Source organism: Pristiophorus japonicus, chromosome 16 (assembly GCF_044704955.1).
Source record: "Pristiophorus japonicus isolate sPriJap1 chromosome 16, sPriJap1.hap1, whole genome shotgun sequence".
NCBI classification, from domain to species: domain Eukaryota; kingdom Metazoa; phylum Chordata; class Chondrichthyes; family Pristiophoridae; genus Pristiophorus; species Pristiophorus japonicus.
The window spans coordinates 46,919,203-46,942,836 of NC_091992.1; the positions used below are offsets into that span (position 1 = coordinate 46,919,203).

At 44.4% G+C, this 23,634-nt stretch overlaps 1 long non-coding RNA gene across 1 annotated transcript in view; it reads left to right on the plus strand.

Moving 5' to 3' along the window:
* Positions 1-23,634, plus strand: part of LOC139227035 (uncharacterized) — a 223,531-nt gene that overhangs the window by 65,098 nt on the left and 134,799 nt on the right. The window contains exon 2 of the long non-coding RNA XR_011587359.1: positions 13,360-13,527. This is a non-coding gene — a long non-coding RNA (uncharacterized lncRNA). The remainder of the gene's footprint in view (positions 1-13,359; positions 13,528-23,634) is intronic.

The window sequence follows — 23,634 nt, forward strand, 5'->3', positions numbered from 1 at the left end:
CAAATATTTTGTATCAATCTTTATGGTAGAGGACACTAAAAGTATCCCAACAGTATATCAAGGGGCTATAGTGGGGGAATGAACTTAACACAATCACAATCACTAAGGAGGTGGTACTCAGTAAGATAATGGGACTAAAGGCAGATAAATCCCCTGGACCTGATGGCTTGCATCCTAGGGTCTTTAGAGAAGTCATGTCAGGGATAGTGAATGCATTGGTTGTAATTTACCAAAATTCCCTGGATTCTGAAGAGGTCCCAGCAGATTGGAAAACTGCAAATGTAATGCCCCTAGTCAGCATGTATTTATGAAGGGGAAGTCATGTTTGACAAATTTGCTGGAATTCTTTGAGGATGTAACGAACAGGGTGGATAAAGGGGAACCAGTGGATGTGGTGTATTTGGACTTCTAGAAGGCATTTGACAAGGTGCCACACAAAAGGTTACTGCACAAGATAAAAATTCACGGGGTTGGGGGTAATGTATTAGCATGGATAGAGGATTGGCTAACTAATAGAAAACAGAGAGTCGTGATAAATGGTTCATTCTCGGGCTGGCTATCAGTAACTAGTGGGATCCTGCAGGGATCATGCTGGAACCCCAACTATTTACAATCTATATTAACGACTTGGTTGAAGGGACCGAGTTTAACGTAGCCAAGTTTGCTAACGATACAAAGATGGGAGGAAAAGCAATGTGTGAGGAGGACACAAAAAACCTGCAAAAGGATATAGACAGGCTAAGTGAGTGAGCAAAAGTTTGGCAGATGGAGTATAATGTTGGAAAGTGTGAGGTTATGCACTTTGTCAGAAAAAAAATCGAAGGGCAAGTTATTATTTAAATGGAGAAATATTAAAGGCCAATGGAATCTTGGCCTTTTTTGCAAAGGGGATGGAGTATAAAAAACAGGGAAGTCTTGCTACAGTTATACAGGGTACTGGTGAGGCCACACCTGGAATACTGCATGCAGTTTTGGTTTCCATATTTAAGAAAGGATATACTTGCTTTGGATACAGTTCAGAGAAGGTTTACTAGGTTGATTCCAGGAATGAGGGGGTTGACTTATGAGGAAAGGTTGAGTAGGTTGGGCCTCTACTCATTGGAATTCAGAAGAATGAGAGGTGATCTTATTGAAACATATAAGATTATGAGGGGGCTTGACAAGGTGGATGCAGAGAGTATGTTTCCACTGATAGGGGAGACTAGAACTAGGGGGCATAATCTTAGACTAAGGAGCCACCCATTTAAAACTGAGATGAGGAGGAATTTCTTCTCTCAGAGTGTTGTAAATCTGTGGAATTCGCTGACTCAGAGAGCTGTGGAAGCTGGGTCATTGAATAAATTAAGACAGAGATGGACAGTTTCTTAACCGATAAGGGAATAAGGGATTATAGAGAGCGGGCAGGGACGTGGACCTGAATCCATGATCGGATCAGCCATGATCGTATTAAATGGTGGAGCAAGCTTGGGGGGACCATATGGTCTATTCCTGCTCCTATTTCTTATGTTCTTATGTTCTTATGTGGATACCTGTTCCAAAGCCTGCCACAGATGATGTTTGAGTGTGTGGAACTATAGGCTCTGTGAGAACAGCCAATAAATCAGATCTGCTAACGGGGCCACTCTAGTGACTAGAATGTCAAGTCTATAACCAGTGATGACACATCTATGGAGCCGAGTCCTAAATTGGGATATATCATTCCGTAACATGTGGGGAAATGAAGCTCACAACATTCCAATCAAATCACATTGTGCAACAACATTCAGTTCAAGTTATGTAATTCGATCATAAGAGACAACCGTTCATTGTTGTGGGGGTAGGCTTTGGCCTGAGTGTGAAGAAATGTACTCGTAGAATCATTGAAAAATTATGACTCAGAAGGAGGCCACTCAGCCCATCGAAAAAAAGCTACTCAGCCTATCCCACCTTCCAGCATTAGGTCCGTAGCCCTGTAGGTCACTGCTCTTTAAGTGCACATCCAGGTACTTTTTACATGTAATACGGGTTTCTGCCTCTACCACCCTTTCAATAAGTTCCAGACCTCCACCACCTTCTGGGTGAAGACATTTTTCCTCATCTCCCCTTTAATCCTTCTACCAACTACTTTAAATCTACGCCCCCTGGTTATTGACCGCTCTGCTAAGGGAAATAGGTCCGTCCTATCCACTCTATCTAGGCCGCTCATAATTTTATACACCGCAATTAAATCTCCCCTCTGCTTCCTCTGTTCCAAGGAAAACGACCCCAGCCTATGCAATCTTTCCTCATAACTTAAAGATAAGCCTGAGTGTGAGGGAGCTGAACTAGCTCACACAAGGCTGATGGATGAGTCCACGTGTAATCAAAGACCAGATCACTACATCACACATCTCTTCTTGAAGTTTTACTTTTTCATCTCCAGTAATTGGCAGTGAAGACCCGATCGATGGCTCATAGGATGCTCTCCATGGGAGTTAGCAACATCAAAGAGTGCGACACGGAACAACATGGAGTCCTGCAGTCACAGATCAGATACTTTAATGTTAATTGTAATCCTCCCATTGAACAACAGACCAGAGACCAAGGTTATTCGTCATTTGTAGTTTCCTTGTATAAATAAGACCGAACATGGTGATGAATCCCAGAGCTGGCTGGTGCTCTATGCTGACTCTATGTGTGATTTAAGTTCATCACTTCTCAGCCTAGCTCTGAGGTAGGACTCTACCTAAATAGATAGTTGAATCCACACAAGACTCATTTGGTGAGATATTTGGATTAGAATTGCAGTGGGCTCTAGGATCTGTGAGCAGCACATACATACGGCCTATAGGCGCGTCCCAAAAACATAGCCACAGATTCAGTGATTTAATCTGAACAGTGCAAGACAAAACAGAAGCGTATTTTATCCTGATGCTGTCTCTCATTATACTTTAGCAATTGATTTAAGAAAGATTTGCAGGATTAGAGTGCCCCGTGAGAGACAGTGGTGGATTCAGAATCCTAATGGTGTTTATAAAAGAAAGTGGATAAATATTAGAAAAAGAGCAAGTTAAACGGTGTTATGTATGCAATAAAGGTTCAAACTGAGTACTGTTTAACTAAGTGGAGAATTTACCAATATCTCGCAAAGATTCCAGGTACCTTTCCCCTGCAGAGGAGAAGAATCCCTTTCTGGACTTTTAAAATGGAAGGAAAACTTTGGGACACAAATGAATTTTAAAGCGGCAGACGAGGCCTGCAGGAGATAAAAGGGGGTGCATTCATGGAGACCCCCCCCAGTGTTTGAACTCAAAGGAAAGGGAATTTAATTTGGAACTATCTACCAGAAAGTTTGAAATCCGAAAGTGCACATGGAAGAAACTACGAACTTTAATCGAATTTGGGATTTTTAAAAGGTGTATGTTAGGTCTTCAAGAAAAGGGGTGGGGTCAATATCTAAAGGGCCAGTTTGGACATTGGAACTAATCAAATTGTCTGGGAACTGTATACCCTCGAAACTTGCCCCTTGAAAACATTAGCATTTAAACAATCAACGATGGAAGAAACATTTATCATCGCACCCGGAGGACCCAAATGTCACATACATATTCCAACACCTTTTCAACAGGCATAGAAATATCTGGCTCAGGCCAGACTAGCACAATGGAGAGCTCACCAACTTCGAAAAGCCTATTAATGCCAGATTAAAACCACTTAATCAAGTTTCAGTTAGCTGGCTGAAAAATCGAAACAAATCGAATCAATTATTAAGGATGTCATAGCAGTGCATCTGGAAAATGGTGACATGATAGGTCCAAGTCAGCATGGATTTGTGAAAGGGAAATCATGCTTGACAAATCTTCTGGAATTTTTTGAGGATGTTTCCAGTAAAGTGGACAAGGGAGAACCAGTTGATGTGGTATATTTGGACTTTCAGAAGGCTTTCGACAAGGTCCCACACAAGAGATTAATGTGCAAAGTTAAAGCACATGGGATTGGGGGTAGTGTGCTGACGTGGATTGAGAACTGGTTGTCAGACAGGAAGCAAAGAGTAGGAGTAAACGGGTACTTTTCAGAATGGCAGGCAGTGACTAGTGGAGTGCCGCAAGGTTCTGTGCTGGGGCCCCAGCTGTTTACATTGTACATTAATGATTTAGACGAGGGGATTAAATGCAGTATCTCCAAATTTGCGGATGATACTAAGTTGGGTGGCAGTGTGAGCTGCGAGGAGGATGCTATTAGGCTGCAGAGTGACTTGGATAGGTTAGGTGAGTGGGCAAATGCATGGCAGATGAAGTATAATGTGGATAAATGTGAGGTTATCCACTTTGGTGGTAAAAACAGAGAGACAGACTATTATCTGAATGGTGACAGATTAGGAAAAGGGAAGGTGCAACGAGACCTGGGTGTCATGGTACATCAGTCATTGAAGGTTGGCATGCAGGTACAGCAGGCGGTTAAGAAAGCAAATGGCATGTTGGCCTTCATAGCGAGGGGATTTGAATACAGGGGCAGGGAGGTGTTGCTACAGTTGTACAGGGCCTTGGTGAGGCCACACCTGGAGTATTGTGTACAGTTTTGGTCTCCTAACTTGAGGAAGGACATTCTTGCTATTGAGGGAGTGCAGCGAAGGTTCACCAGACTGATTCCCGGGATGGCGGGACTGACCTATCAAGAAAGATTGGATCAATTGGGATTGTATTCACTGGAGTTCAGAAGAATGAGAGGGGACCTCATAGAAACGTTTAAAATTCTGACGGGTTTAGACAGGTTAGATGCAGAAAGAATGTTCCCAATGTTGGGGAAGTCCAGAACCAGGGGTCACAGTCTGAGGATAAGGGGTAAGCCATTTAGGACCGAGATGAGGAGAAACTTCTTCACCCAGAGAGTGGTGAACCTGTGGAATTCTCTACCACAGAAAGTAGTTGAGGCCAATTCACTAAATATATTCAAAAGGGAGTTAGATGAAGTCCTTACTACTCGGGGGATCAAGGGTTATGGCGAGAAAGCAGGAAGGGGGTACTGAAGTTTCATGTTCAGCCATGAACTCATTGAATGGCGGTGCAGGCTAGAAGGGCTGAATGGCCTGCTCCTGCACCTATTTTCTATGTTTCTATGTTTCTAAAGAACTGAGCTAGATTTGATGGAAGATAAGGAAACCTGTTTTAGTATAATTGAAGTCTGTTCTGGCAGTTAGGTGTGCTTCAAGAGACACTATTAAGTTAACAGTCTCGTTGCATAAGTTCTACACCAGCCTCGAAAAGTGGGACCCCGAAACATCGGCGAAAAGGAATCTCTAAAACCCAGAAGGACAGCACCACAACAGCAAACAGGCTGTCAAAATGACTATTGGAAAGTTGCGGGCCATCGCGACCAACCCAACAGTCAACCGGAACCAACCCGACAAAACCGAAGAAAAACCGAAGATTTTTCCACTCTACAAGCTGGTCCTACGCTACCAAGGGGTACAGACTACAGAACGTGGACAACTAAGGCGAACCCCAGGGACAACTAAGGCGAACCCTGGAGTTGGAACTGTCAAAAAGGGGATTGGTGAGCATAGCCCCTGAACCCCCCCAGAGCTATAACTTCGTTAGTTAGGGGAATTGGGAGGAGGGAGGCTGGGATAACTTGTGTAAATGTATCTGCATTCGCCACTTTACCCCATTTAGAGTTTAAGCTGTATTCTTTTCCCCACAGACTGTAATTGGACATTTTATTCAATGTGTTGTACTCCTCAGTGTGTATTGGTCTGTGTGTGTTATTAAAGGTGTGCCTTTTACTTCTTTTTAAACACAATAAAGCCATACCTGCTTCCTACCTTGAAACCGATTGTCTGTCCAAGTCTGTCACAGTCCCTTCATAATTCCAGTGTCTAGAACCAAGGGTGTGGGAGCGATTCGGAACTGCTCAGAAAAGGTCAGAAGGGAAAGCTGACCCCCTGCAAACCACCCCTTACATAAGCAAGGTACAACCTTGCTTCTGCTTTATTTTGGCCCAAAGTGTCTGACTCACAAAATGGCTGGCCTTTGATATCAGAGCAGCACCATGTGCGTGCTGCTCAGTGGCCTCCAGCAATGACACCATCTGGTGGCTACAAACAGCATGTACATATATGACAATACCCTGTTCTGAGATCTTATCACAGTCTTTCACAGGTTGAAACGGTCCAGTGCTTTGCACTCCTGGGTTGACCGTCTCAGTTCGATTCCGGCCTTGGGTGAATGTGCGGAGTCTGTTGTGGCTGGTGACTGGTTGGCTGACATGTTGGGGGCGGCAGTGGCCATGTCAGGAATTGTAAGTCCATTTTTATTGAACAAGTCCGTGATGGAAATTCTGGGTTCACTGATAACCCTTGAGTCCACTGAAGACTGCTGGTAGGTTGGTTGGTCGTCGAGAGTTTCTTCGTCCGGCTGCTCTGGCTCGTCTGTGTGCCTCAGCTTTGTTTGATCCATGTGTTTCCTGCAAGTTTGCCCATTCTTGGGCTTAATAACAAATATTCTGTTGCCCTCCTTTGGCCATGACCGTTCCAGCGATCCATTTGGGACCCTGACCATAATTCAACACATATATAGGATGATTAACAGAAATCTCGCGTGACACAGTTGCGCGATCATGGTACCCTTGTTGACTCTGTCTTCTGTATTCAACATAATTTCTTAAATCCGGGTGTACAAGAGATAACTTGGTCTTAAGACCTCTTTTCATCATGAATTCAGCAGCCGAGACCCCTGTGAGTGTGGGTCTTGTCCTGTAACTCAGCAGTATGCAAAACAAGCGGGTCTGCAGTGACCCTTGGGCTACTCTCCTCATGCTTTGCTTGATAATTTGTACTGCGCGTTCTGCTTGCCCATTGGATGCAGGCTTGAATGGTGCTGACCTTACATGTTTTATGCCTTTAAGTTTTCCAAACTCCTGAAGCTCCTGACTGGTGAAGCACGACCCATTGTCGCTCACCACTATGTCAGGTAGACCATGTGTCACGAACATGACATTGAGATTCTCTACGGTTGCCATGGACGTACTAGATGACATGATTATGCATTCTATCCACTTCGATTAAGCATCCACCACCATTAAAAACATCTTGCCCAAGAAGGGACCTGCAAAATCTACATGGATCCTGGACCAAGGTTTGGATGGTCATGACACAGAGAAACAGGACCCAACGGATTGTTCTTTCAAAGAGCTGATGCACAGGTGGGGGGAGGAAGAAGAATGGAAGAGCTACAGTGGTAGGGGATTCAATAGTCAGGGGAGCAGACAGGCATTTCTGCGGCTGCAAACGTGACTCCAGGATGGTATGTTGCCTCCCTGATGCCAGGATCAAGGATGTCACTGAGTGGCTGCAGGGCATTCTGGGGGGAGAGGGTGAACAACCAGAGGTCGTGGTCCACATCGGTACCAGTGACATAGGTAGGAAGAGGGATGAGGTCCTGCAGGCAGAGTTTAGGGAGCTAGGAGAGAGATTAAAAAGCAGGACCTCAAAGGTAGTAATCTCCGGATTACTCCCAGTGCCACGAACTAGTGAGTACAGAAATAGGAGGATAGAGCAGATGAATATGTGGCTGGAGAGATGGTGCAGGCGGGAGGGCTTTAGTTTCCTGAGGCATTGGGACCGCTTCTGGGGGAGGTGGGACCTGTACAAGCCGGACGGTTTGCACCTCAACAGAGCTGGGACCAATATCCTCGCTGCAGGGGTTTGCTAGTGCTGTTGGGGAGGGTTTAAACTAGCTTGGTAGGGGGATGGGAACCTGAAAATAGATTCAGGAGGGAGGGGACTAAAGCTGGAATTAGAAAGCAAAAATAAAGAAAGTGAGTTTGAAGGAGAGAGGAAACAAGTAGGAAAAAAGGGTTAAAAAAAAAACTTAAAGGCACTTTGTCTAAATGCACGTAGCATTTGTAACAAAATAGATGAGTTGACGGCACAAATTGAGACAAATGGTATGATCTGATAGCCATTACAGAGACGTGGTTACAAGGTGACCAGGACTGGGAATTAAATATTCCGGGGTACTTGACAATACGTAAGGACAGACAGAAAGGAAAAGGAGGTGGGGTAGCTCTATTGATAAAGGATGGAATCACTGCAATAGTAAGAAACAATATTGGTTCAAATGATAAGGGTGTTGAAACAGTTTGGGTGGAGATAAAGAACAATAAGGGGAATAAGTCACTGGTGGGTGTAGTCTATAGGCCCCCTAACAGTCGCAACTCTGTTGGTCGGAGCATAAACCAGGAAATAGTGGGAGCTTGTAAAAGGGAACAGCAATAATCATGGGTGATTTTAATCTCCATATTGATTGGACAAATCAAATTGGTCAGGGTAGCCTGAGGAGGAGTTCATAGAGTGCATAAGGGACGGGTTCCTTGAGCAGTATGTAACGGAACCAACCAGGGGCAGGCTATTTTAGATCTGGTCCTGTGTAATGAGACAGGATTAATAAACAATCTCCTAGTAAAGGATCCCCTCGGAATGAGTGATCATAGCATGATTAAATTTCAAATTCAGATGGAGGATGGATCCCTAACCTGCGAACTAAGCTTAAATAAAGGAGACTATGAAGGTATGAGGGCAGAGTTGGGTAAAGTGGACTGGGAAAATAGATTAAAGTGTAGGACGGTTGATGAACAGTGGTGTACATTTAAGGAGATATTTCACAACTCTCAAGAAAAATATATTTCAGTGAGGAGGAAATGGTGTAAGAGAAAATATAGCCACCCATGGCTAACTGAAGAAATAAAGTATGGTATCCAATTAAAAACAAGGGCATACAAAGTGGTCGAAATTGGTGGGAGGACAGAAGACAGGGAAGCTTTTAAAAGCCAGCAAAGAACGAATAAAAAAATGATTAAGAAAGGGAAGATAGACTATGAAAGTAAACTAGCACAAAATATAACAACAGATAGCAAGAGTTTCTATAGGTATATAAAAAGGAAAAGGGTGGCTAAAGTAAATGTTGAACAATTGTGGAACAGTAAATGAAACGCAGCTACTTAGACAGGAGCCTTCTGTTTCTCCATAAGGTTGTCAGCTCTGTTGTAAGCCACATTCCCAACATTCTTGGCTGCAGTTCGTCTTTGTGTTTAGCTTATAGCTAGCTGAGTTACACACACTTTTCCACTCAGTATTAATCCTGATGACAACCATGTATTAAATGACTTCAGTCCAGATCTGATTGAAAATCTGAAGAAGGTACAGTTACTGTAGATAATGATCCCCAAGTGCTTGTAAAGGCCTTTCTTATTAGTACACAATGAATAATTTATCACAACTTATTATAAATGCACTACACTAGATGTAAGCTCGGAGGCTCAAAGTGAGAAGACCCATGGTTGGAACTGTCTGCCACAATTCCACGTGAGCAATAATCTAGATCATACCCACTTACTATCTCCAGAGGTTGGAGATAGTAAATAGGCATCAAAAGACCATCAGCCAATTCCTAAAACCTGGGGATCAATTTGGGAAATTTTGCACCATCTCTTTAACTCATACTTTCCCAGCACTTCAAAACTGGAATTTCTTATCGCCCTCAGTCGTCCCTCGCACCCACAGTTAACAGCATTGTAAAACACAAGCTCAATATCTCCTCGCTACGCCTTCTTGCTTTATTTCCTCATTCCTCTTATTCTTTTCAGTCCCGAGCAATGGGTCTTTCATGTAGGTCTCTCAATGATATGATTGGAACCCAGGCCTACCTCTTTCCTTGTTTACCAAAGCCTTGCTTACCCCATCGACCAATGTGCAGTCCCTCAGGACTCTATGAGGGCTGGGGACATGGAAACTCCCGACATCGGGAGATCCTGACCCCCCCAGCCCTGGGCCCCTCCTGCATCGATGGTCTTGGTTGGGGAGGTTAGAAGCTGCACTCCCGACACAGGCCTCAGAAAACTGTAAGCATCAGCTCCCCAAGGATTGTTGGATATCTGGACATTGCGTTTTAATATTTCTCACTGCAGAAAAACGCTGGCAGCCGGTTGTGGGAGGGGCCCAGGTATTTTCCCATGTTGTATGCAAAATCTGATGGGCGGGAGTGGTCTGGGAAGTTACAATGGCCGGGAGAAGGCAACTTATCACAGGCAATGGGCAAAGATGGAGGGTCTATTTTTAAGCAATGCGAACTGGTCAGTGATCAAGCCATTATCTGGAATGAGATAACCCTGAGAGGCGGGAAACCAGAACAAAAGAAAGCCATTAAGCCCCAGACCAGTTGGAAGCGAAAACCCATCCCCAGCCATCTTTGGAATACACATGGGCCACTCAGACAGAAGCCTTGAAACAAGGAAAAACTTTATTTGGCCAGAAGAGGCAAACAGACTTTGGATATAAAAGTTGGCCGTGTGGTCATCTCTCTCCCTCTTGCTCTCACTTGCTTCACCTCTACAAGGGCCAAGCACTCCGTCTGGGATGGAGAGAAGAAACCACCAACGAGCAACCAGAGCCTTGCTATCCAAATGTGAAGCTAATCTTGAGACTGGGACTTGGATACTATAGACAGTACGGAACCAGAAGAGACATGTTTTCACCAGGAGAAGCAGCGAGTAAGCCAACGAATCGGTGAGCATCATCCCTGCCCATGCATCTTTAAGATCACAGTGTGAGGAGGTGTCGTGTGTTATCCCAACCAAGCCTTCGAAGGGTTTTAGTGGGGAGGTTTTGCCGCGAGGACCATAAGAGTACGCCCAGCCGGTCGGTACAGATTCAGGGGTACCCTGTGGATCCGAGCAGAGGGTTTAGACGTTGGGTACTTCACGATACGGGCGGTTTAGACAAGCCAGGGTATTGGATTGTACTATATCGTCACTGTGTTTACATGCAGTTTTGCTGTGTTGAGGTAGCTTTAATGAAGCATTGACGGTTGAGACCGAGGTATTTGTCCGTGACTCATTCATCTGTTCAGTACAGTAATCACTCCCAGGTCTAGAACTATTGTAACATGGGGGTGCATCGAAAACACCTAAGGGAAACCACTTACAAAACTCAGGATGGGTATAACTGCATCCTGGCCTAATTTGTGGCCCCTTCCAGTGCATTCATGTACGTCTACATCGGAAGGGCTGCAGACTCTGCTCCTCTAATTGGAGTGTTAATCTGATTTATAATATGAGGAAACTGGCGACATTGCAGCTGTTTCGTGTGGTATAATAAAAACAGTTATTTTCATTGAAGGATATGAATGATATAAAAGATAAATGGTGTAATTTTTCTTCCTGCAGTCAAGATATTTTATAATCAGGCTTTAAAGATATGTTTATACTAACCTATGTTTTTCAGTGAACTGTTTTCAGCGAACTGAGAACATAGAAACCTAGGATTGAGAGGGTAATTCTCCAATCCCAGAGGAAGCTGCATTCAAAGGGAGTGAAGGCTGGAATAGGGCCACAAGGCCAGTGCTGATTCTCTGATCCACACTCTCTTTGAGCACAGTTCCCCGCTGAGAGAGCGGGAACAAAGAACTTAGCATGAAGAGCGATTACTCAGCCACTCACTCACTCACTCTGCTACTTTAGCAGCATTTATGTTTCCATTCTTCTCCCAAAGCACTGCTGCCCTCTGTACCTCACCTGCGTGACAATTCACGTATCAGTGAGTATCAACAAGCCATCCTGCTGTGTGTGTGTGTTGCTGCAATTAACCCCCATCCTATTCTTATTCAACAGCTACACTCTACAGCAGGATAGGGATGGGATGCAGTGAAGCTAGCTCGTTTCTCTCATTTGCAGCCTTGGAACACAATCTGATCATGTTCTAAAGGAAATGAAAGACTTGCATTTATATAGCGCCTTTCACGACCTCAGGGTGTCTCAAAACACTTTACAGCCAATGAAGCCATTTTGAAATGTAGTCACTGTTATAATGTAGGAAACGCAACAGTCAACTTACACACAGCAAGCTCCCACAAACAGCAATGAGATGATGATCAGATAGTCTATTTTTGTGATGTTGGTTGAGGGATAAATATTGGCCAAGACACCAGGGAGAACTCCCCTGCTCTTTTTGAATGACAAGGGAATCAAGGCTTATGGGGAGTGGGCAGGGAAGTGGAGTTGAGGCCTAGATCGGATCAGCCATGAACTTATTGAATGGCGGAGCAGGCTCAAAGGGCCAAATGGCCTACTCCTGCTCCTATTTCTTATGTTCTTATGTTCTTCTTTGAACAGTGCCAGCAAACCTTTACACCCACCTGAGAGGGCAGACGGGGCCTCGGTTTAAGAAAGACAGCGCCTCCGAGAGTGCAGCTTGAACCCATGACCTCTGACTCAGAGGCGAGAGGGCTACCACTGAGTCAAGGCTGACACCGAGGATTTCTCTATCTGGAGCCAAAGCAGGAAATCCCCGAGCTGGTTCCCTGATCAGGCACTCCTGGGGAGGTACAGCACTGTCAGGGAGTGCTGATTGAGGAACCACAGGCTGGCAGTCCCGGACTCTCTGTCCATTCATTGATGTGGATGGAAAATCAGAGGCTGCGGGATCGCAATTTCCTGACCAGCATCCTGCAGAGCTTCTTATAGAGCTCCACACTCATCTTTTGTTTCTGAACTTGTGCTATTACCATCTCAATTTGGCCCATTATCCCCTTTGTCTATCAAATCTCTTCCGCCTTCCACCCTATCATGGACCTTCTCTTTTGTTCTTTCCTCCCCTCCCCCTTTCAGGGCCCCAGCACTTCCTTAAGAATCTGTTCCATTTTGAACCATTGCCAGTTCTGATGAAGGGTCATCAACCTGAAACGTTAACTCTGTTTCTTTCTCCTGCTAAGACCTGCTAAGATTCCCAACATTTTCTGTTTTTATTTCTTACTGTGAGGATCTGGTCAGGGAATCAGTTCCTGTTGAATGTATCAACCAAGTGTTTCAGCATTCACTGCACAAGGTGCAGGCTGTAATATAAACCAATCACTACAAGCACAAGAAAATTACTCTAAAATGAAGTCAGGTGCTGGATTCCTTAGTTTTATCACCGTACCGTTTGGATCTTCTAACCAACTCTTGAAAAATTCGCTCTCTACATTCTTTTATTGACTCCCACTTTAATATTTTATTTTTCAGTGAGAATATGTTTAACTTCCAGAGCTTCTTTTCATGGCTGGCTGATCTAAAACCGGGAATGAGTTTCACGTTCTTCTTTCAATTCATTCCACTCCGGGAAAAAAAATTGCACTGTGCCAACATAGCAGCTGCTGTAAGATAAACGTATTGGACCGTCAAACATGGCAGCTCAGCCTTGCAGTGTTTTATTTGTATTTGTCTGCACCAGGACCCAAGCTGATAAGGTGATTCTGTCCCTTAAACACCCACTAGATAAGAGTATAAAAATATTAGGGCCTGCACTCTTTTCTTAAATTAACTCAACCTGTCTTTCTTCTCACTTTATGTCTCAATCCCCTCTCTCCCCAGAAACACACCTCGAGCTGAAAATTTGGTCCATTCCTGCCTCTGTTCACACCCTAGAGGGGCAGTAATGGCAGCGGAAATCATTTCTGAGCGCCCCCTAGTGGGACTGCCTGGGAAAGCAGGCTGTCCAAGCTGTTCCAAAGGCATTGAGGGAAGAAATGTCTCCCTGAGGTAAGTGTGATTATTTTTTAATTTTTGCGATTTATGTTTAAGTGGCATCAGTAAGGTATTGGGAATATTTTTGGTGTTTTTTTTGCCAATTTTTCTTTTCCTAACGAAGCCTTGAAAGGGTTTCTGATACTACTCCCCCAGTTACACACAGTTCTTGGACTTCAGGATTTATAAGAACAAAATACACACAGCACAGGGTTTTGCCTCAACCTTAGATTTGTTCGTTTATTGAACATACACATAATTACCTCCCCAGTATAAATCTCTGCGATTTATATCGGAATAACAAAACCCAAAATACAAACCCCTACACAAGGGTAATTTGCATCGACACAATATGACACAGTTAAACCTGTCCATGATTCGACTGTTACATACAAAATTACTCAGACTAAATCACAAAAACCCTTCTATGATTTGACTGAAATATACAATCACCCACTCACGGTTGTTTCCTGGTGTTGATCATAGGCCTGGACCATAGTTACCAGCTTGCGTCCTTCTTGTCGACTGTCTAATCTGCTCTTCACTCTTCGAAGAAGTTCTTCTTTATACAAAATCCAACTTGCAATATCTTGAAACAGATTTCCTGCGGACCTTATGGGAACGATGGCAGTCTGTTCTTGTGCTGTATTGAATGTGTGAATATCTCTCGTAGAAACACTCTTGATGTTAATTGTCCCTCGTTTAGGGTCATTATCCATGATTACCTTGACCACAGCCTATCTGAGTGGGCAAATGCATGGCAGATACAGTATAATGTGGATAAATGTGAGATTATCCACTTTGGTGGCAAAAACAGGAAGGCAGAATATTATCTGAATGGTGGCAGATTAGGAAAAGGGGAGGTACAACGAGACCTGGGTGTCATGGTACATCAGTCATTGAAAGTTGGCATGTAGGTACAGCAGGCGGTGAAGAAGGCAAATGGCATGTTGGCTTTCATTGCTTGGGGATTTGAGTATAGGAGCAGGGAGGTCTTACTGCAGTTGTACAGGGCCTTGGTGAGGCCTCACCTGGAATATTGTGTGCAGTTTTGGTCTCCTAATCTGAGGAAGGATGTTCTTGCTATTGAGGGAGTGCAGCGAAGGTTCACCAGACTGATTCCCGGGATGGCACAACTGACATATGAGGAGAGGCTGGATCAACTGGGCCTGTATTCACTGGAGTTTAGAAGAATGTGAGGGGATCTCATAGAAACATATAAAATTCTGACGATATTGGACAGGTTAGAGGCAGGAAGAATGTTCCCGATACTGGGGAAGTCCAGAACCAGGGGTCACAGTCTAAGGATAAGGGGTAAGCCATTTAGGACTGAGATGAGGAGAAACTTCTTCACTCAGAGAGTTGTTAACCTGTGGAATTCTTTACCGCAGAAAGTTGTTGAGGCCAGTTCGTTAGATATATTCAAGAGGGAGTTAGATATGGCCCTTACGGCTAAAGGGATCAAGGGGTATGTAGAGAAAGCAGAAAAGGGGTACCGAGGTGAATGATCAGCCATGATCTTATTGAATGGTGGTGCAGGCTCGAAGAGCCAAAAGGCCTACTCCTGCATCTATGTTCTATGTTCTATGTCTATGTTCTATGTTCTGTATGATAAGATCTTTCTGACAATGCAACCTTCCCAAGGTAACTGCATATGTAAATGTTGTTTTCTAGTAGCATTCTTATTCAAATGGCTCATGGATCATGCCCATTGTCTGGGCCTACACTGTCTGGGGCCATGGTCCACAGGACGGTCATTTAACAATGCAATCCCTTAAGGTAAACGAATGTGTGAATGTTCTTGTATCTTTTCCAGACAGAAAACATTCGTATAGCAATCTGTGCCACTGTGGATTTTCCAGTCTCTTGAGAGTTTGTGGTTTTCGGCTGCAATGTTTGAATTAACCCCTTACTGCCCAGCTCCTTTTGCGGGCTTTAATGCAGTTCTGGATTTTTATATTTCACAGTCCAATTTTTATCGTTGGGGAAGAGGAACGGATCCTACAGCCGCTCTGAGGCCGGCTTTTTAGCTCGGGATTTTCAATTGCTCAGCCGGCCTAGCACCCTAAAAGAGGTGTGGAACGCCTCCCTTAGTGCTCCGTCCCACACTCAAGGCCCAGATGATGAATTTTGCGGCTGCAGACACAAACCATTTCCCGGCGCAAAATTATCCGCCCCGCCGCCATAAGCGCTTCAAAATGGGCGGTACCGAATTTCCAGCCTGACAGTCTTACTGTCTGTTGCAATGACCCTCTCTGGTAACTTTTGTGAGAATAATGAACAGAAAACGTTCATCTTAGTACTGAACATTGTAGTTACAGAGCATTAGGTTACACTATTGCACCTTGTCAGATCAATCACTTTGTTAGCTCGACACACTGCTTCTAGTTTGTCCGACTGACATATTTCATAGCAGACACAAAGCTAGAACTTCTTGTGGGGATTATAGAAACATAGAAACATAGAAAATAGGTGCAGGAGCAGGCCATTCAGCCCTTCTAGCCTGCACCGCCATTCAATGAGTTCATGGCTGAACATGAAACTTCAGTACCCCCTTCCTGCTTTCTCGCCATAACCCTTGATCCCCCGAGTAGTAAGGACTTCATCTAACTCCCTTTTGAATATATTTAGTGAATTGGCCTCAACTACTTTCTGTGGTAGAGAATTCCACAGGTTCACCACTCTCTGGGTGAAGAAGTTTCTCCTCATCTCGGTCCTAAATGGCTTACCCCTTATCCTCAGACTGTGACCCCTGGTTCAGCAAGTTACGGCAAAATTTCCACCCGCTGTTTCGGCGGCAATTTACAGCAAAATTTCCTGCCCGGTCTGTAAACATCAGCATAAACAAGCAGGAATCACCACAAACAATCAGGGTCCGAAAAGAACAGAGCGCACATCATCCTGCTTTAAGTACGGAAATTAAAGTTTGAAGCCGACTAACCACCATTCATGTGCGTTAGGCACAGCATGCGTCAGAAAATCCAACTGTGCAAGCTTCCCAATTTGTAATGTGACTCATACTGGCACCAAAATAATGTCTTCAAAGGAACAGAAAATGAAATGCAGGTCTCAGTGAAGAGAAATAAAAAATCACCATCAAATACCAGAATTATGACTTTGTTTCCTGCTGTGCCTAAAACTCTGGGTGTAATCTTGCACCCATTTTGATCCAGAGTAATCACAGGGAATTTGCGTGTACCACTCTCTACCATGGAGCTGGACTATAACCATGAACCATGATGCAACTGGGCGCAGGAAATTTGGGCATAGTGTTAGTATGTGCGTAACACATTTAGCCCTGAATTTCCTTGATCTTTTACACCAGAAATTAGCTTTACGCATTGATTGTGGAAATTCCGACCCATAGTGTCCTTTTCAACAGCTTTCCTGAACACTTGTTTACCAGCAAAGAGGGTGAATGTTGGAAGGATTCACTTTCTAGATTTTGTCATCTTTTGTCAGTGTTGAAATATTCACATTGTGAGTGAGTGGCATAATGTGGATCGGGACCCTGGTCTCTACGTCACAGACCATCCAGAGACAACCTCAAAGCTGCACACATTCTGAAACATCTTCATGGTAATGGTTGCTTCACCTGCTATCTACCATTTAAATAGCTGTAACTAATCCATTAATCTAGTTTGCTTATCTAACTGCCTGCCTCATCCTCTCTTGGATAGCTATTCTGCACTGCTTGACAGGTTAAAACACAAAACTGTTATTGTCTCTACATTGCTCAATTCGACATAATTCCACATTGCGTAATTACCCAGAGCTACTTAACTAGCTAAATCTGCACAATGCTTAACTAGCTGTCTACCCCTCACAGCTTAGCTAGGTGCAACTTGATAGCCAGGACTGTCAGGAACTCAGTTTAAACCAAGATTGAGCGATTTATTTTAAGAATGTCTTTGATTAAAGTATGAAGCCCATTCTCTGTCATGTCCAACAAAGCACTGGGCTTTTACCTCCATTTTCCTTCTATTACCATATATGGAAGTTAAGTCAAAGGTTATGACTTAATTTCCTATCATTAAGCTGTTCAATCTGCACAATTCCTAATTTAGAAGAATAAGAGGGGATCTCATAGAAACATATAAAATTCTGACGGGATTGGACAGGTTAGATGCAGGAAGAATGTTCCCGATGTTGGGGAAGTCCAGAACCAGGGGTCACAGTCTAAGGATAAGGGGTATGCCATTTAGGACCGAGATGAAGAGAAACTTCTTCACTCAGAGAATTGTGAACCTGTGGAATTCTCTACAACAGAAAGTTGTTGAGGCCAGTTCATTAGATATATTCAAAAGGGAGTTAGATGTGGCCCTTATGGCTAAATGGATCAAGGGGTACAGAGAGAAAGCAGGAATGGGGTAGTAAAGTTGCATGATTAGCCATGATTATCTTGAATGGTGGTGCAGGCTCAAAGGGCCGAATGGCCCATTCCTGCACCTATTTTCCATGTTTCCATGTTTCTATGTTCCATTTAATGGTTTATCAGTGGCAGTAATAACTACGTGGAAAAGTATTAAATCATAACACTTGGAGGAGGGTAAATGCAGGTAATTACCCCATATTCACTGCTCAGATAGTCACACAGAGGGCAATTTCACCACTTTACTCTGTAATTAGTTACACACGCCACTGCTAAATAGTTATCAGCTGCACACGGCTTAACTGTTTGTTTATTTCATAGCAGATAGTTACCCATGCTGAACTTTATTAGTTACCTAGTTCAAGCAGCTTCGCCAGGATACTAACTGGTTACCCATTCTTTATTGCTCAATTTGTTTCTCTTTCCACGTTGTTTAATTCACTTAGAAACATAGAAACATAGAAAATAGGTGCAGGAATAGGCCATTCAGCCCTTCGAGCCTGCACCACCATTCAATAAGATCATGGCTGATCATTCATCTCCGTACCCCTTTCCTGCTTTGTCTCCATACCCCAATTAAGAAAGACTTGCATTTATATAGCGCCTTTCATGAACAACAGATGTCCCAAAGCGCTTTACAGCCAATGAAGTACTTTTTGAAGTGTAGTCACTGTTGTAATGTAGGAAACAAAGCAGCCAAATTGCAAACAGCAAGCTCCCACAAACAGCAATATGATAATGACCAAATAATCAGTTCTTTACATGTTGATTTTTTTTGTCTTCGTTCATGGACTGTAGGTATCGTTGGCAAGGCCAGCATTTATTGCCCATCCCTAATTGCCCTTGAGAAGATGGCGGTGAGTTGCCTTCTTGAACCGTTGCAGTCCGTGTGATTGAGGGATACATATTGGCTAGGATACCAGGGATAACTCCCTTGCTCGTCGAAATAGTGCCTTAAGATTGTTTACAGCCATCTGAGAGAGCAGACGGGACCTCGGTTTAACATCTTACGCGAAAGATGGCACCTCTGACAGTGCAGCACGACAGTCAGCCTAGATTTTTGTGCTTAAGTCTCTGGAGTGGGATGTGAACCCACAACCTTCTGACAGAGGTGAGTGTGCTAGCAACTAGCCACAGATGACACCTCACTCTGGTCCCGTTACTTACCCACTCTTTACTGCTTAATCAGTTACCCACTTCACAAGTTAAAGAAGTTTCCCCGTGCATGCTGCCCTGTGTGAGGCTGCCAGCACTGTACAAACATTGGAATGCCTTGTAAAAGTTCAGTTCCTACTATTTGGCTCTGTTGCCTAATTCAGGGTTGGAAGCATTTTAATTAGAAAACCTTCAAGCAGTATATTATTTTGGTTGCAGAGGGGGGTCTGGTTATGGAAGACAGGAGCCTTTTTAATATGCTAGCAGGATGTGCCAGTGACCATCTGTTCAAACTTCTGACAAAAATTTCCTCTTGACTGAGTAAACCATTTATTAACGAATATTAACAGCAAATAAAAGTATGCAGGAAGGGGGAGTGATAAAGCAATTTCTGCTCACAGAGAATATAATTGTATGTTGCCGAAAATAGATTAACGTGAGGAATGGGATGAGAAGGCGCACTGGTTTAATCTGAGTTTGTAAATATCACGGGTAAGCAAGGTGCGATATCTCCTCTTAAAGGGACACTCCCTTCATAACAAATGTTTTTCTTTCATTTGTTTGCAAACTATGGCATGGTGCCCCTAACTCATCAGCCTGTCCACCCAGGGAAAGGAACATTGGCACATCACCCAGTGGTTGTCCAATACTGGTTGTGGTCCCACAGGAGCCTGCCTTCTGCATTGGCACATCACCCAGTGGCAGCTGCGAAGCAAAAAAGTCAAAGACAAAAGAGGCTAAACAGACGTATGAGAAGGTAAAAAGTGAGAGAACTTTTCTCATATCCCTTTGCCTCTCCCTGTCGCCCCTAGTTATTGCCATTTGGACTTTCATCCCCACTCATGGTGTTTATTGGAGCATGATGCTGCCTTGGGTGGGAATCTCAAGCTACCCGCAACTGGCATGGGCTATGCGAGAGAGAGCACTCCCACCTCACCCCCAAATCAGTGTGCAAATATTTCCCTTTATAGCATGTGAGAATATGAAACGGTTTGGTGAAAGCAAATGAAACTAAGTCCTCCCTGCCTACTTTAAATTGGAAATGATCAAGGTTTTCCAATCTTCGGCAGGTGTACTTTAACCGGCCCATCTCCCTCCATTCCACCGTGCACAAAACAAAGGTGCCATCAATGAGCTTCTCTCCACTTTAGACTGTGTGGTGAACGTGGCAGTGGAGTCATGCTGCTGGATCTAGTCAGTGGGGAAAAGGATGGAAGTGCTGTCCACACTCAGTTATATGTCAAGTATTGGTTTGATACATAAGTGGGCAGCACATTGGCCGATATTTCAGGTGACCCTCATATAGCCTGGGAGGAGGTCAATCTGCAGAGGTGACCTTGACATGCACTGTTAGTGCCTCCCCTATGGTAGAACTTGGCAGCAGGTCTATTTGCACATTCTTCTTCTTAGGCAGTCCCTCGGAGTTGAGGATGACTTGCTTCCACACTAATATGAGTTCTCAGGTGACTGATGAGTCCAATATGGGGCCTACAGTCTCTGTCACAGGTGGGGCAGACGGTGGTTGGAGTGGCGGGTGGGTGGGTGCTTGGGTTGCTGTTTACGCTTGGCTTCCTGCGTGCTCCCGGTGAAGAGACTCGAGGTGTTTGGTGCCTTCCCGGATGCTTCTCCTCCACTTTGGGTGGTCTTAGTCCAGAGATTCCCAGGTGTCGGTGGAAATTGCACTTTTTCAAGGAGGCTTTGAGGGTGTCCTTGAAACGTTTCCTCTGCCCACCTGGGACTCGCTTGCCGTGTCGGAGCTCCGAGTAGAGCGTTTGTTTTGGGAGTCTAGTATCGGGCATGCAGACGATGTGGCCTGTCCATCATGTGTACATATGGCTCAGCTCTACAACAACTGCTGACCTGCTGTACTGGGGCCTGCAGAGGTAGGTCCCCCTGTCCATTGACACGCAGGCTTACAGATATGTTTAGAGGCATAATGATGATTACTGGCAGTCCACCTCTGATGATATTTGATCTCTTTAGCATGCCTTCTTTCATTTTTGTTCTCCTGACTTAATTCCTGTTCCAGAGAGCTTTAATAGCAATCCCCAAATCTCGCAACAGAAATAGCAGGTAAAAGCAAAACTATAACATTCCTGACAGGTGATAACCTTGCTGGCCAAAAACTCCTATGAGTGGACTTAGCGCCAGATGAGAACAAGGTAGAAAGTTTAGGTCTGCCTCATAACTCCCCCATTTTCAGTGTTTCAGTATCTAAGCAAGGCCGACAGGAAACCGCATATGGGAATTTACACAGTTTGAATTGGTTTGCCCAGTTTCTACTCTTCAATCTTGACTGTTTTCTAAGTATTCAAACTGTCAGAAGTTCACTGCGGTTTCTGCTTCTGTGTGATTGCCTTATAAAAATCAGCTATTAGTTTCAGACTGAATAAAAGTATGTGACTGTGATATTTAGTACTAATCCGAGTGGACAAGTGGGCACTGGTGAGTAATACCATGGTAAAAGGATGACTCTAAGTCCTGTGGCAGGCTATCCCATTTACAGCACATGTAAGGATTCAAGTTTCAGTCCATAAAGGATTACTCTAATGCTGTGAACATGTTAAAAGTGTTGGGGGACCGCCTGAATCCACACAATTCGTGACCGCTAAGATGAGATTAAACATCGCTGGCAAATCAAGCAGATGGTTTAAAGTTTAAATAGAGGTATTACTAATGGGAAATATCAATGACTATGAGTGCAAGGTTTCAGAAAGACATGGGCAGACAGAATGGGTTCATGTAGCGTAAGACCAGTTAGCACCACACCATGAAGCATTAATGTGAGACGGGCAATAGAGGAGGTGAGGGGACAGGTGTATGAGGAGGAAGATAAGGATCATCACTGGAGGATGGAAGGAGTGTCAGTGCCCACATGAGGAAGCACACTGCCCGCTCACGGTGAGACAGTGCAAGTGTGAGGCAGGAGAAAATGGGAAATGGCACCAAAAGTAAAATGGTGATTGTCCCCTAACTTCAAAGGCAAAATGAGAACACCACCGCAGGTCAGGGCTACAAATAGAGCTGGAACACCAGGCCCTGGAACATCGTGGCAGGGGTGCGGTGAATGAGGGTACGGGGCCCAGAAGAGCCGAGGGCCCAGGGGCAGCATGAACCTGCCCACACTGCGATATGTGTGCGCACTAAATCCGTGCAGCAGAGCAGGTCTACCAGTCGTCCTGGTTAATCCTTGCCACTGGATAAAGACCTAGCTCTGTCAAGCCCATGTGGTGGTTGATGTGCAACGGTCACCACACATTAAAAAAATCCACGCACAGGCATCTTCCACCCCCTCAATTGGAGTTCAGGACTGGAACATCGGGTCCTTCATTGAAACATCTGTGAACTCAAGCAAGTCATCCTCGTTTGAGGGACTGCCTATGGTGATGAAAGGCAAAATGCTAGCTGTGTTTTCACCAGCAGGTTGATGTACTTCACAGCTTATCATAGAACAAAACAACAACTTTGGCTGGTTTGATTTGATGTTACAAACGTTTAAACACAAATTTACAATGTTATGAGAAACACAGCTGTAATTACAGAGAACTAGTAATGGAAGTAGATGATATATTGACATTATGGTGCGGAGGAAGAGCATTGGGAGGGCGCTGAGCACCTCGAGTCTTGTCGCCGAGAGCATGCAGAAAACCAGCGCAGACAGCGGAAGGAGCGTGCGGCAAACCAGACTCCCCATCCACCCTTTCCTTCAACGGCTGTCTGCCCCACCTGTGACAGAGACTGTAATTCCTGTATTAGACTGTTCAGTCACCTGAGAATTCACTTTTGGAGTGGAAGCAAGTCTTCCTCGATTTCGAGGGACTGCCTATGATGATGATGATTGTGGGTTAAGGAGATTAATGTAATTTTACAATGAAATACATAACTTAATGTTAAGGGATAATTTCCCGGAAATGGTTCCACCGTAAATATCCACTCCCTCCACCAATAGCACAAACTAGCAGTGTGTACCATCTACAGGATGCACTGCAGCAAGTCGCCAAGGCTTCTTCCACAGCATCCCCCAGATACGTAACCTCCACTACCTCGAAGGACAAGGGCAGAAGGCACATGGGAACACCATCACCTCTAAGTTTCTCTCCAAGTCACATTGCGTTATGACTTCATTGTTCCTTCATTGTTGCTGGGTCATGATCCTGGAACTCCGTATCTAACAGCACTGTGGGAGTCACTTCGCCACATGGACTGCAGCAGTTGAAGGAGAAGGCCCACCACCTCCTTCTCAAGGGAAACTACGCATGGGCAATAAATGCTGGCCTTGCCAATGATGGTCATATCCCGCAGATGAATAGAAAAATAGAGATTTAAGGATATCAGTGTTTGACCGAGAGCCTCGGACTCTAAGTGGGATGACAAAGCAAGCCAATTGTTTTGAAGTCTCACAAGTGCTAGGGAGTCCAGTCCATGGGAAGGGTCCCACCTTGATCGACCAATAAGCAACTTGCCAAACTGAATGATCAGTCGGTACCCTGCGAGCGTTGACAGTGCAGCCCAGCAAAGATGGGTGATTGGAGGAAAATCAAATGCTGCAATAAGATTGGATACATAGCAAAAATGTACGAGTCCAGAGGGGAAGT